The sequence below is a fragment of the Fringilla coelebs genome (assembly GCF_963513975.1).
Source record: "Fringilla coelebs genome assembly, chromosome: 14".
NCBI classification, from domain to species: domain Eukaryota; kingdom Metazoa; phylum Chordata; class Aves; order Passeriformes; family Fringillidae; genus Fringilla; species Fringilla coelebs.
In genome coordinates this window covers 9,695,176-9,711,400 of record NC_140040.1, presented here as the reverse complement: position 1 = coordinate 9,711,400, position 16,225 = coordinate 9,695,176, and positions in this window count along the sequence as shown.

Below are 16,225 nucleotides of genomic sequence, written 5' to 3'. Positions count from 1 at the left end.
GACACAGGAGATCCACAAGGCATACAAATACAATACAAAACACTGGCTTGCTTTGCCTGGATATAGCTTAGTAACTAATCAGCGTTGCATATCTGGAGTCTTACTCACTTTCATCCAACAAGCACCAAAGATGACAGCAAGACAGTTCCATGAATTACATATTCCAGCCCTGTATCTTGCTATTGAAAAGATGCTCCATGCCAACCCTGGTCACCACATTTAATTAATATTATACGTCCAATAGTATTTGCAGTGCTGAATAAAATTTCATCGCTGAGCAAGGGCAGAGAACCTGAATTCAGGCTCTACATATGCCACTTATTGTCATGGTTTACAGATTAACATACATGTCTGAAACACAAAGTGTTCTGGACAGAAACAGGTGTCTGAGACACACACTCAGAAGTTCATCAAATTAAAAACCTTCATTCTGACAACCTGTAGCAAAATAGTTGATCTGCTGGAAAGAAGGAGCACAGCCAGAGCAAACATTTCTGGCAGCATGAGGATCAAAGAGGTCTCAGATAGCCAGAAAAAACAAAGGATGCTGACATCAAAATATTGGCAGCTTGCATTGTTTCTTTTCTTTCCAAATAAAATGGGCAAAGAAAAGGACTAGCTTTCCCATCCAAGTTCAATTCTCCAGTGAGCAGCATTCTGTAGCTGTAATTATAATCTTGTATTTGTGTGCACACTAACTAATTTCCTGGGCAAGTTACATTTCAGCTTGAACATGTTGGCATGTAGAGACCAACCTCAATAACAAAAATAGCTGCTGAGTTCAGCAACCTGCAGCTTTTTATAGCTGACCTTGCAGCTCTGCAAGATAGTGGCTCTGGGCCACTTCATTATTTCAAAGAAGGAAATGTGGTCCTGGGAGTTTCATGGGGACTATCAAGACTCAAAAGATAAGTGGTTTCCTGGCTAAGTTCTTTTTGCTTGTTTTAACTTGGTCATTCTCATTCCAGAAGTATTCTGGTTCTCTTAATATTCTCCATTCTGGCTGTGATTGGTGAGGCTAATCTTGCTGACGTAGTTTCATTTACTCCATGGACTTTTCCTTACTTTAAGCACTTTATAATGCAGCTGGTTGCACTTGAACCCCCTCCCATGTTGCATTCTGGCCACAGCAAGTAACCATCAGTGTATTAATCATATTTCAGTTTGACTTCACTTCCAAAATGACTACAGCAATAAAACTATATAAATGGACTAAGAACAACGAATAAATGTAAACAGTTGCATGACAGTCTGATTCTGTTAGTCTGCTTCCCTGCCTGATTGAGTGATTCTGTCTATTAGAATACCCAGCTGGCTGCAGATGTGTAATGAGAAAGGAATGTATACACTTTGGTACAGCTCACTCTCATCTGCAATAAAGCAGTAAGGACGTTAGAGACAACTGTTCTAACTTTTCACAAAAAGTCTGCAGCAGGAGCTGGAGCTGCTACCAGCTGTTGGCTGGTCCAGTGCAGCTGTGAGTGACAGACAACCTACTGCTGTCCTCTGCCTGCCCACACCTGCAGAAGCTGTAGGAAAACAGATTTCCGACAGGAACAGAACCTGTTCCACACTCCTGCGTTCAGTAACTTACTCATTCCCAAACTCTTTTCTCCATCATTTAAAAACCCTTGAAGGCAACATTAAAAAATATTTCCAGTCCCATTAATGGCAGCCTCAGCCACAAAAGCAGGGATATTAGTTTTTCATATAATATACATGCTACAGTATGCTTATGTTTACAGAAATTCCCACTTAGTCTGGACACACTGAAAAATTAGAGGAGCACCACCTTCACTGTTTTTTTATGTGCTATTATGCAGCACTGTGGACACCAACACCAGAATTACAGACACCACATAAAACACAGAAGAGCTAACTTAGTTGGAAAATAATAAATCTCCGTGTTCTCTTTGAGGATTACCATTCTGAGAGTCCCAGATAGAAGAGCTGTTTATCTAGTGTGCTCTCTGCCTACAGAAGAGGGGCTTCCCAGCTAGCAGGCAAGTGGAAAGGCACATTTCCATTGTCCAAGCTCACAATGTTTCATTTGTGTAACACTGAATCCCAACTTAATTAAACAGCTCCAGAGACCGGGGAAATCTCAATATTCAGGGGCAAGTGGTCGAGCAGCCCCATTTCCATGTGTGTCACAGCTCGCCGGCTATCGCTCCAAAAAGCATCTGTCTCAACAGCCTCATCTGATTCTTGCAAACAAGCTGCACTTTGCATTTTTGAATTTAACAAAGATCACACAGCTGCCAACATACTATCAAAGCCTAAAGACCAAATAAACGTTTGGCTTCCCTCCAACCGTCCTTGCTGTGGTATTATTACTGACAATAGAGCCAGAGCAGCAAAAGCAATGAGATGGCAAATTTACACATGTGCCATGTTTTCATACATTGTCTACATTTGCTGCTACAAGACTGTAAGCAGAACACTGGTGAGCATCTTCTGGTTGCAAAATCTGACCTATTTTATGGCTTTATGAAAGCTGTACAGCATTATTAGTGTATAAAAAACTGCAGATGGGCAAAATTATCTAAGAAAAACAATTCAAAGGTGTTTTATTTTCCCATGTGGGTAGTAGAAATAGATCAGAATTCTATATTCTCAGGGCTAAATTTTGCACTTTTTGAAGAAATTGTGCAATATCCATAAAACCTGGAAATCTAATTCTTGACATTTCCTTTAGTATCTACTCATTACACTTTAATCCACGTATCCCTTAGTCCTTGCAACAGGAGCATGTATCAGAGCGTAGCATTTGTATTTGACCTGTGTAGAGGAGCTCTGCTACATTTTTCAGCTCAGTTAATAGCCCAACCACCCTCTCATCAAAAGCCAATTGCATGTGCAGATAAGAGGCCCTTCCTACAGACAGCAATATAACTTTTTGATCTGTATCAGATGATTAGGGCAGTGGACAAAGACAACTTCTCCTTTAGTACCTCTCCTGTTTGGTGAATTTCCACTGTGTATGAGCATCTGCAAGCGGTTAAGATAATGGAGCCAGAGGCTGGAGGCAGCTCATGGTGTTACCTGCAGCAGAGCCTAAGTCAGGTCCTGAAAAATGCTTTGTGTGAAAGCCTGAACACTCACAGGACCCTTGGAATGGATGAAGCAAAACAGTCATGAATATTTGCTGAAGATATCCCATTGCCATTGTACATTTTCAAGCTTGGGATTTATATTTTTTCCTCCTCCAAGGCTTCTTTTAATGTATGCTTTCTTCAAAGTTTGTGCTGTGTAATTTTTCAATCAGGGATTAGAGAGGATTAAGTCCCTGCTAGCCTGTGTCTCTCAGGGAGTGTTAGATGTACATGCACACTTTACACACAATTCCAGTACAACTGCTCACATTCATCTCAACAGAGATGAGTAGTGTCTTATTTTATACACTACAGAATAAAGTCAAGACCTTCCCAGTTGTAGATTTACCTCCTCTCTGGCCTGTCCTCATGCTCTTTACATTCTGGGGGTTTTTTTACATAAAAAACCCAACCTCATGAAGTAATTGCCTGTGTATAGTGCTGGTTGCCCCGATGCAGGGGTGGTTGACAAGCAAAAATAAGTTTCAGCTACATGGTACAATAATGTGTCCCAGGGTTCTTCATGTACCTATGCCAGAAGGAAATTCCCTATATTTCCTAGATTTGGGGATCAAAAAATTCTACTTACTCCTGTTTGATTTGGGCCATTCCCCCCCTCACCTCTAATTTTTTAATAATGCCAATACAAGAACAAAGTGATTTACCTCTGCTTTTTTTTTTCCCCTCTATTAAATTTGATAAAATTTATCTTGATTCTCTTGCTAAGTAATACAGAAATAGAAAGCAAAGAATATTTACACTGAGAAATTCAGTCTTGTTTCTATTCTGTGTCACACTTCCAGATCAGCACGCAGCTCTGCTAGATACAGTCACACCAGCTTCAGCCAGCCAAAATAAGTAACAGTACTAGTGACAGGGCAGTCAAAATAATCTCATTCAAGCCCACTGGAGTTGCTGGAGATATCCTCTAGTCACTCACTTACGTGGAAGCCTGTCCTGCTATTCCTGCATTGCTCTGGTTAGCCATGATGTCTAGATTAAACCTAATGTATCCTTATCTACAGACAGACCCACATTTCTCTGTTTCCCTAAGGATATTTCATATTTCACCTCCACCTTAATCACACTCAGGAGTTTATTATTTAAGTGCAATTGATCAAATAAAATTAACATTTGTGTAATATTGCCTGTCCTGACCAAATAAGCATGTACCAGTTCCTGGTCTTCGTTTCACACAAACTCACAACAGCTAATTGTACAAAAAATGCATTTGCTGAAAATTACCATCAATAGTATTTGAATGTCTGAAATTAATTTTTTTAAGCAATCATGAAAAGATTTGCATTTATCTACAGCAACTGGAAAAGACTTCTCATGAAAAATAAGAACTTAAGGAGAGTAACAGCAGTAGCAAGAACTAATGATTGTGTATCTCTTCCAAGTTAACCTAAATATTAATTCAAGAACATGATGTTTTTTAAAAGTACAGGAAAAAAATAGTAGTTTAGTCCATACATTTGGGAGGGGGGGAAGTTGCTCTGGTTATGTTGCCCAGACTTGAATTCCTTTATCATTTGAGATCCTTATTAAGTCACTTGCATGGTATAGATTACAGTTCAATCCTAAAATTCCTCTACATTTATGTTTCTTATGTTTTTTACTTTGATATCCTGCCTGTTTTAATGAAGAACAGGATGTGCAATAGCTTGTTACTTACGGCAGTACTTTGACAAGAAACCTGGATCTTAATAAAAACAGGAAATAAAATCCTTCATATTAAATCAATTCTTTAAAAAATAAGCATGTGAATGTCATATTTAAGATTAAAGGTATTTCTCTTTCCAGGAAAGGATCATAATAAGGTGGGCATGTGGCTATTTCAAAACCTGCACACATTTGGTAAAGAGCTTATAGAAAACAGTGTCAAATCCCATATTGAACCCAGCTGCTGGTTCTTACTTTTTGATGTAAGGCTTACTTCCTGCAGATATACATCAAATTAAATTCTTCACTAAGCTCACAATGGTGTTTTCCCTTTAAGCAGAAAGGCAATACTTACCTGAATGAAATATTATATCTCTTTAATGGGTTTCCACACTGGAGCCACATTCTACATTTAAAAATGTGTGGTGACAGTAGGAACAGAGAGAAACTTGCCATCTATTAAACCAGTTTATTTTCTCTAAAATAGCTTTAATGAAGCCAGTTGGGATTTGTTACACCCATGATATATCTGGTGTCCTGAGAGCAATTTTGATAGGACTGTTCCTCTACTGGGCCTATTTCCCATAGTTCAAACCACTGGGGATTTTAAGAGTGCTCCTCTGAAGGGAAGCATGGAGTATTGTAATGACAGATGCACCTCAAAAATAAGGGTAAGGGACAAGAATAATGAGGCAAAGGAAATGGACAGATTAATACAGGTTACATAGTTTTCCAGGCTTTGTTTGTAGAACTTGAAACATGCAGTGTTTTTGACTGCAGGAAAGAATTCCCACTAGATACAAACCAGAAAGATTTTGCTTCTAATTTTGATTCAGTAACATCTGCAAATATCTGTCTGAAGTGATAATACACTGTCTCCTCTCAAGAAAACAAAGGATTGAGGAATGATGGAGCAGTCAACAAAGAGGTGCAATGTGTTATATGTTAAACTTCCTTACATTCTGTCAGCCTCCTTTGCCTTTTGGATATATTTATCAGTAGATGCCAAGAAAAAGTCATAAGGTTATTCAAATGCAAGTTAAAATACAGAGCAGAACTCACCAATCATTGTGTTAGTTACTACACACTCTGTGGCTTTTAATCTAGACAAGAGCTCATTTCAGGGTCCAGATTCTGAAAATCCAAATTCTAACGATGTGGGAGGAAACATGTAAGCAGTATAACAACATGCAGGAATAAGCTCAACCACTCTAAGCTTATTTTCCAAAATTCCAAGCAGCTCACTAAAGGCTAAGGGTGCAGAAGGCACTGGACAGAGGTCCCTATAACACCCTTTTAAACCACCTCTGACTTTCAGAAAAGCAGCTTTGCCAGACAAAATGGAGAGGCAAAACTGAAATCATCACATAACTAAAACACATCACTGAGAATTTCCCTATTTCACACCCACAGTGTCTCCATAGTATTTAAGTCCCAAAGTTTAACTTCAAATCTCAGCAACCCAGCCTTCCCACTTGGGGATTAGCTCCAAACCTCTCTCATTTGGAGACTGCCCCAGCTGTGCTGAAAACCTTTGCTGGACCAAAACTCAAGCACAAAAGCCAGCCAGGTCTTTTACTTCACCATTTCTAGAACTAACTTTTCCAGTGGTGCTGGCTCCCAGTGGCAGTGATGAAAAATGCCAGCTAGGCACAGGTCTGCACATGGAGCCAGGCAGATTTACAAGGGCCTGGGGGGTTTTGTGGATAAGTGGTTCTTAGTACAACCCAGCATCTCTCCCTCCTTTCCCTGCACAAATTGCTTTGCTCAGACTGCTGTATGCAGTTGTGCACAATACACAGCCAGAGAGGAGGCTGAAATCTGGCAAAACTGAACATTGGCTTCACTGCACAATTTTCTTGGGTTGGTTTGACTGATAGAGACTTCTCCCAGCCCTATGGGTGTTTGGCTGCATTTCCTAGAGGATTTCTGAAAGACTTCTCCAGCCACTACTTATCTCCTACAGCCAGCCATTTTCCAATCTCACAGCTACTTTTTCTTCTATATTTACCTCCAGCAGTCTGTCATAACTTCCACAATGCCAAAATTCCTATAATTTTTTTTTAATCTCTCTCACTGTGTATATATGGATGGACTAATGCTAGAGCACCAGCCAGTGCCTTCTCAAGGTGGCTCACACACAGCCAGTTCCCCACCTCCAGCCCAACTCACACTGCTTTCTTCCTACCAAGACCCACTTGCTCGAGCTAATCCCATTTCATGTTTTCCAGATAGGCTGCTTGCCACACACATGCCTGGGCAATGGCAAAACTTAAGGTTTCTTCTTGCTCACAGGGGTGTAGGCAAAACTGCAGCCAGAGCCCCACAGGGCAGTATTAGGCAGAAGCACAATTAACAAACAATGCCAAGAAAAGCAAGCCCTGCAGAGGAGCTGTGGTGACATTCACCCAGAAATAGGAAAAAGCATCATTTGGAAAAGGATTGAGAAAAATTGAGCACAAAAAGTGGGAGTCCTTGCTAAGCCAGAGATGCAATTCAAAATAGTGGAGATGTAAAAACATTTTAAAGGCTGACTGTGAGAAGCTGTGGCAAGTCTTACTCCTGTTGCCTTTTACAGTCACTCATTTCCACCCTGCACTTGCAGCTTTTGTGCCTGGGACTGTTTCCTGAGCAAGAGAAGCTTTAAACACATTATGAAGGTTCTCAGTACAACAAGACACTCACACCAATAGACCCCACAGAAACCCAGTGGCAAACACCCTTTCCAGTACCAGTCCCAGTCCGGCACTGGGAGTGAGGAGTCCTCACACAAGAGGTTTCTCAGCAGGGACAGAACAGTTACAAGTTGCTCAGATTGTTTTTCCACCACCACGTTTAAGGGGGTAGATGGAAAAACTCCATAGCCAGATCAAAAATCCCTTATCCCTATTCTCCAGCATGTCTGGGGAAATCAGTTACTTATTTTAACTGACTTCAGACAACACAAATGCAAGGGGAGGGAGCATTTTATCCAGAGGCAAGGTTTCCACAAGGCAGAAGATGAGAGTAGGATTGTGTGCCACCAGCACTACCTGGTACAGCTCCATGAGCTCGTGCAGAGCCACATCCACCCACACAGCAGGATTTGCTTGTGGGGCACCACATGTGAGGCTGCTCAGCTCTGGAGCAGAACCATGTGTGGTGCTCTCCTTGTGCATCACAGGGCTTTGCAGAAATGTTTTCCTTTGGTTCCAATGCATTCAGTATGGGCTTGACATCCTGATATTTCATGCTGAAATGAATGTAGACATCCAGGGCTTTGAGAGAAGGGCTGAGCCCAGAGTCACACAAAGCTGGGACAGTCATGTAACTTGCAGATGTAAAATGCAGTGTTGGTTCTATACAGCAAAGCACACAGGTACTGATCCTTCACTGCTCACCAGACAGCACCCTGCATGTGGTGATGCTTAGGCAACTTCCAAAGACTTGGAGCCACAGGAGAAGTGAAGAACCAAACACACCTTTTTGGCCCTCAAACACCCTCACCAGAGCTACCACCGAAATGCTAATGAAGCTAAAAGATGTGGCCCTTTTGGAACACTACAACTTCACAAATGGTTACCTGATCTTTATGGAATTGAGACAAATCCCACTGCTAGCAAGGCAAAACAAAAGAGGAAAAACCAAAAAATTCTTCAACAGGACACAGCCAGGCCAAACCAAGGGCATTCCTATTGGCAACCTTGTGCAGCTGCTCCTGGGTACCCCAGCACCTCCATGGCCTGGGAAAACTCCTCCTGGGACACAGCAGGAGCAGCAATAACTCAGGTTTGGCCATAACTGTCTTACTCTTCTTCCCCATAAGCCCATATAAAAGTAAAACAACAACAAAAAGACAAACATTCTTCCACAGCCTCACTGATGATCTCAAAGTGAAGACATAATGGTCTTCACGAAATAGTGAGCAACAACACAAAATGTAGGTCAAATGAAGTGAACATTTTTTAAATGTTTCAGTATTTTTTTATTGTTAATTAAAAAAAAAAGTACTCACACTTGTATTAATACTTCAACACAGAGCTCTTAGTGTGTCTTGCAAACACAGCAAAAGCAAACTCTAAACTATGAATAATTTTTCTTCTTTCACCTATCTCCAAGAAAATAATAGGAGAAAACAGCCCAAGACTCTTCCTATTCCCAGGATGTTTTACTAAAAAATAAACTTGCTAAGCCAAATTCCCTGTACCATGACTGAAACATTTCCTCAAAATAAAGAGCATCTTCTTGGAATCTGTTTTTTCTCTCTTTTTGCAAGAGACCAACTATGCTAGGTATAGCTATTAATGACTGAAAGAACTTTTAACCTGAGGGAGGAACAGCAAATGATCCTGACTGATTTCTCAGATGACACAAATGGCCAAATGGTCCACTATATCTGGAGAAACCTTTGAAATAAATACATTTCCTTAAAAATCATCCTTCAAAGCAAAGTACTGAAAAGAATAGTGCAGAGCATGTGAAAGAAGGACAGAATTTGCAACTGACTTAAATATGGCCTCTGGTTTTCTCTAAGAGGAAAAAATCTCTTTATATGATCCAGTTTTCACTGTAACCATAGAATTGTAACCCAGACTGGCCCTGAGATTTTCTACACCCTGGTATTAAAAATACCTGGCATTACTTGCTATCAGAGCAACACACAGAGTATTTGGGCTTCCTGCAAACTGAACTCAAGGTAGTGTCTTTCTCAGACAATCCCATATCAGTGACTTCTGCTGTTTATTTCTTAATTAAAATGTAGATTGAATTTTCAATGCTTTCTTCTACAGAAAAGAAGAAAAAGATAGAAAGATTACAGATAAGAGAATGCAGCATAATTACAAAGCGTGTGGTAACTGCATTTGTCAAGCATTTGAGGATCACCAGATGGAAAGCATTTAATTTTTTATAGGAAGTCACAGCATGAAACAATGGACCCTCATTAGAGGTAGAAAATATGTTTTCCTAGCCTGTTATTCTCCCATTATCTCTATTTCCTAAACTAATTTAGGTGAAAGCTATTAACTGACATAATTTCGTCAGGATTTTACATTTTTTGTCCGGTGAGCAAGCACAAGAAACACCTTTTTCTTACAAAAACCACAGGTGATTCCTAACTTCATTTTTATATTTCTACACTTGAACAACACTTCTATCATGTGGCATCAGGAATCCCAGCCATCCTCATGGATAGGCAAATAATGAAAATGTGTTTCTGCTGTTCCAGCTCCTGCAGAACCCCATTCTGAGGGGCGCTGGGGAACACACTGTGGGATGGAGCTGCCTCAGACCATGTCCTGACAGCCAGGATTTCGTGGAAAAAAAACAATATTTAAACTTCTGCTCTCCTCTCTAAGTGTCTCCAGACTCTGGTGCCCAAGAGGAGCTCTGCTGGATGCGCTCGCTAGTGAAGGGAGAGGCTTAGAGAGCAGATTCCAGGATCTGGGCGCTTGTGCCCACTAGATGGTGCAATGGAATAAAAATAAGCACTGGAGACTCCACTGCTTAATGTCTGCTATCGTGGAAAAGTCTGTTCCAAGGATTCTTGGCTCTCATTCTAGCTGATAAACATGAAAAGTATTATATAACCATGCAGTTTTATACTTCCAATACTTGTTGGAGTTGTTTTGAAAATCCTGTCATTCAAATACATTAAGTACTGATATTCCTTCAGTGTCATTCACAATAATAATATGAATAATAAAATAATGCATATGAAATGTGTATTTGCTTTGCAATCTATTTCAGCAAGCATTTTACTGCACTGACAGTTACTACAAGAGGAAAAGGGGACATTCAATGTCTCTGTAATGAAAGGTGAGGATACATTTCATTTTACTGTTTTCTGACACTGCAATATATGCTTTCCCTATGCATGCACAGGCTGGAAGCACAGGACTTCCATGAGTGACCCCTTTAAAGCTTCCCAGAGAACAAGGGAATTGAAAAGGAGTAGGAACCAGAAGGGGATGAACCTTGAGCTCAGATACAGCCCCATCCTGCACAGTGAGCTTGTCTCTCCCCACTCCAGTCTATTTAACCCACTGGTGTCATTTCTCAGACAAAGAACACTCATTAAACAGTCCTGAAATTACACTTTTCTAAATCCTGCACAGGCGGTGAAGTCCACCCTGTGGCAGTCCAGCGCTGGCTTTCCAGATGTGGCACCAGAGGGAAACATGCTCAGGCTTTAGGCTCACTGTCCTCACCAGGCAGCTTTGCAGGAGCTTGGGAGCCTCCCCAGGCTCACTGCAGCCCCACACCACTTCACCCTCCCTAGTCTGATATCAAATTTCACCTGCAAACCAAAGTAATACCTGCCTGAACTGCAGCAGAAAGTTCAGAACACACAAACTTCTGAGGTTGACAGCTGTAGCTTTTACTTAAAAACATCTTCCTCGAGAACAGTCAGAACATGGCTAAACTCTGTAGCTGCTCAGAGTTTACACTCTGATTAGCTCTAGTGGCAGAAATTTCTCTAGGAGCTTCTTTTCAGGATATTTCCTCAAATCCACAAACTTTGCTGGAAGAATACCTGGCCATTATCACCACACCCTGATTTACTTCTGCTCACTGTGCTGCCAGAGCAGGAATTGGTGACCTAGGGCAATAATGATCATTCTCAAAAGGTGACCTGGCTTTGAAGCCTGCTTTCCTCTCGCTGGCTTTATCCCGACTGCCTCACCCAAAATCCCATTTGTCACTAGAGGGCACTTCAAACCAAGCTGTCATTTCCTATTAGCGCCGTGTACAAACGTGCAGGGTCAGACCCAGCCTACAGAAAACTTGCTTTGGCTCCACGCAAGCTAATATAACTTTTCTTATGTTAGACGAGCCTGAGTTTTAACAAAAAAAGTTTCCTACTTTTGGAGAGCAAAAGTGAATCCAGACCACATCTTTCTGGCAAGTCTAAACCAAAGCTGTAGGGAGGATAAAATGGATTGTTTTGTATAACATAATCTGCGCAAAAAAAGCCCCCAAACCTTTACAGTCCTTGCTGCTTAACAGATTTTGTCTTACTACGTTAAGCAGTGCTTTTTTTTTTTTTTTACTTTTAACTTCTGGATTTCAGAGATTAAAACATTTGAATCAGATATGAAAACTGTTTGAAATAAATCTTTCTGAAAGGAAAGCCTAGAACCGGTCGAGTGCTATTAGTCTGTTCATGTTAGGTAACTGATACCCTGATTTACCACAAGCTGATCACCAAAAGCTGCCTTACTTCTTGGCAACTCTGGGTCAGCCAGTGTGGCCCCATGTATCCAATGTGATATTTGCCAAACCCTTTAAAATTTGGAGTACGAGTGCATGAATGCCCCACCCAAGGCGTGTCCCAGCCAAAAACTAAGACTCAAGGATAGCAGTGATAACTTTCAAAGTCAGAGTAACATTTGAGCTCATCACTACATAAACAGGCATTTAATTAGTAAATTTGGTTGGCACTATGGGAATATTTGTTTCCTAAAACCACCTATATCCTGCAGCTATGCAATTACATAAGTCTCTGGTTTTGTTGTGGTTTTCAAGGCAATTAAAACTTCAGTATTTGCAAAAATTTTAAAACATGCATTGCAATAGATGAAGACCTGGACACAAGTTACAAAAAATATCCCCTAAGTTCCTTCAGGATATTCTAAATGGCTGTTCAGTATCAAACTTACAGGACCTATTCTTCCTAATACCACTAGGTTACACTCAGGAGTAGATTTATATTGAAATTAGCATTGTAAAATCTACTGCTGCCTACACACCTTTCATCAAATTCAAAACCAGTTTGGTTCTGTGCTGACAGTGCCCCTTTAAGAGCTGCCTGATCAAAAGTAGGAGCCACAAGGATTCCCAGGAAAGGAGACAGCAGTCTGCTGCTCTGATAAGGCTCCATTAGAATAGATAGGTTTTCTACTGCAAAATGCAGCTAACTCCAGTTCCAAATTAAGTAATTTTAACAAAAGAAAACCGAACCATTCCTCTCAGGGGAAGATGTGAAATATTTTCAGTATAATATCAGAGAAATAAAATGTAATTTTGTGTGGGAGTTTGCCAGTTTGCCAGTTGAAGGCTGCTGAGAAGGGACAAGGAGAGCTGCAGCTGGAGGTGGGAGCTCTCACACCAGTGATGAGGCTCAGCACTGGAAGTGAGCTCAGAGGAGCTGCAGGGACTGCCAGGACTAAAATGTGCACCAAGGGTGTGGCTTCAGCTTCATCACACACAACTCACACTGAAGAGATTCAAACAGCTCTGCACAGTCCTGGGCCAGCCTTGCAGAAACCCCTACAGCAGTAAAGACCCTTCAGGCCAACAAAAACATCACTGTACACATTGAAAACTCCAGAACACATTGGCTGCTTGGCCAAAGGCCACGAGCCAATTGTTAAGAATGGAGGAAACTGTAGTTTAAGAAAATACCCAATTTAACTCTACAAAAATCTGCTGCAAATAACAGGATTTGGACCTTTACTTGTCTTTGTAAACAGGCATTTAATGAAGAAACAATATGAGGACAGACTACAGAAAATTCTCAAATTATACCAGAAGATCAAAGATATTAATGTCTTTCAAAGAGGAATCCCAAATGTTTATTCCCATAACTTTATATCAGATATTCACCTGCCATTAGAGCAAAAATATCCCAGTAGATTAACACCTTACAAAAGATGACTCCTTTAAGCAGAGCCAAAACCCTAAACCACTCCATGAGTGGCTTTGCAGACACATTTGTGATCTCATCATGGCTGTTTAAGCTGAACCTGTAAATTACCAAGTCCTTAAATTTCGGAAGGAAATCAAGGAACAATAAAAATTGATTTAGTCATATAAATACTGGAAGTAATAAAGGCTTCATGAGATGTTTGACCTTCTGATAAACTGTGCTGCTAAATGATTTCTAGTTTCAGAGCAGTGATAGTGGTTTGGTAACTAAGAGATTGCTTCCATAATGTTTCCATGGGTAAAATATTTCACTCACTGCTGTCCAAAGTCAAACTTTAAGGAGAAAAGTCTCCTTTTTTTTTCTCTTTTATTCTCTTCTGTAGGTCAATAAAATAAAGCTAGGGGCAATAGGGTCTTCAGCCTCTTGAAACTTATTCTAGAACTTGACCAGATCTGCCAGTTTGATACTTCATTTGTTTGAGGGCTTGTTAAATACTTTGAAACACATAATTAGTGTATGTTTCCTAGAGGATGTGCAAAGAAGAAAATGAGTCAATAGAGGAAAAAAATGAAACCTGTACAGTTAACCTTCAATCAAACACTGAAAAAGCTCAGCTTCATGATGTCAATTGAGGGATTACAGCACTGACATGTGCACACATCAAATTTTACTCCCAAAGTTGAATGAATAATATTGAATTTTACAAATGTTGTGAAGACAAAGTTATGCTATGCTTTGATGTCTCTCTTTGTTATAATAAATTCCCTGAATTCATTTAGATGACCTTGATTTCTTTCATCATAAAAAAGGGGCAAATTTGCAGCCTTCCCTTGTCTTTTAGCCCTGGCACATCACAGTTTAACATGATGTCATTTCAGTTGAGAATTCTCAGAATACCAAAAAAAAAAATCCCATTTATTAATTCAAGGGTGCCCTGACCAGTCATTTTTTTATAGTAGGACTCAATTAAGCAATGCTCCACAGGAAGACCAACTTAAGAAATATTTTACAGCAGAGTTTTCTTCCCTCTTCAAATTGTCTCTCCCATGTGGACCCACAATTTTGAGAACTGGCAGGAAGCAATCTCCTGCCTTTTCCCTTCAGGATAAAGCTGACTTGTCAAACCCTAATGAAGCCTTCAGCACAGTTCAGGTAATTAAGGATAAAGCAAGAGCCTGACAAAGAGAGGAAGGGGAGCTCAGCACTGACATCCTCCCTGAGCATGGGAGCAGCACCCAGAGATGTTTGCCACAGCAGGAGAAACACACCAAGAGCCCCCCCAGATCTGATGGGAATGAGCTTGGCCATGTGGAGCCAACTCAGTGTGAAGGAGCATCCCCTTGTGCACTTCTGCCCAAATGCAGGAGTGTGACGATGCTCCTGGGCTGTCACTGAGCTTTAAATGCCACTCCCTCTCTTCTCCTTGCTCACAGAGGGATCCTCCAGAGCCACACATCCACACAGAACCTCACAGGGTCACTGTGAAACCCTAAATGAATTCAGGGGGGTTTTGGCTCCCTTGAAGAAGGAGATGTCCACACTGCAGATCCTGGTAAGAAGTGAAATCCCACAAACTTCCTCAGGACATGCAAGTCTGAGTACTCTTTTACACCATACCATGATGCCTGACCACCCTCATACTTGAGATCAAAAGCCTTCCCAAAACTCTGCTGTTTTTCTGCTCAGGCTGTTTACAGTAATTGGTGATAAGAGTAGGAGAGTGAGGGCAGGCTACTCACAGACTCACAGAAGTGTTTCCCTGCCATGTCTGGGCTGGGGTTGTGCCCACCAGCAGGACCTGTTCCCTCCTGCTGCTCTCCCAGCTGTAGATGCAGCAGTGCCACTCTTTCAGCAAGTCCAAGTCTTACAGCACTTACTAATTACAGAAATGATCAACAACCACTGCAAATGCAATGTCCAGCACCTGGTTCAAGATCCATGAACACTTCCACTGTCTGTACCCAGATGGCCATCTGAAAACTGGGAGAGCTGCTCCTGGCAGAGTTAATCCAGCTCCAAGGCGATGCTGCATCGCCATTACCAGGAGTTACAACTAACTGCAGTTACTAAGGCACTTTCAAAAGGCACTTTGGTTTTTCACACCCGTTCTTTCATGTTTGTGAATCACTCTGGAGTTGACTGCAGATATCTGACCTTAGCAAGGGCACTTCAGAGCATTTATGATGTGTTAAATAACACTGTGCAGACCTGCCAAGCCATAGACTGTGCTGCACTAGCAGCAAACTCCGCAGCAAACAGCAAAGCCCTGACACTATTTCTTCCTCTCATCCAGAACTTACCTCCCTGCATTTGGTATCAAGAGGCTTTTGGAACAGAAATCAACCACCACGACAAGAGCAAAGCAGAAACTGCTGCCTTGCAGCATTTCAAGCACATTTTACTGCGATTTTAATATTTCATTTTAAAACAAGTTCACACAAAAGCTGTTTGCTTTCAAAGAGGAAATAAATACACAGAAAGGCTGTTTGAAGGTCACAGAAAAATTCCCCACAGAAAACAACTGTGGACTGTACATATTTACTCAAACAAGGCTGTAGCTATATAAAGCCTTTCAGCCTGGGATTTCAAAGTTCTGGTCCCCATGGTGAGCATTGCACCCTGCAGTGTTTCTTCAAGAGCATCCCCATTTGAGCTGCCCAGTTTATGCCACGAAATACCATAAATTTGAAATGTCTTCATATCTACTTTAGTAGTTTTTTGAAACAGAGGCACACAAGCTGCATCTACTGCTGGAAGTAATAACATTCCAGCACAGAGCCCTCTGAATTTTGACTTCCATTACAATCACTATGACAAATATTTTCCTCTGTATTCT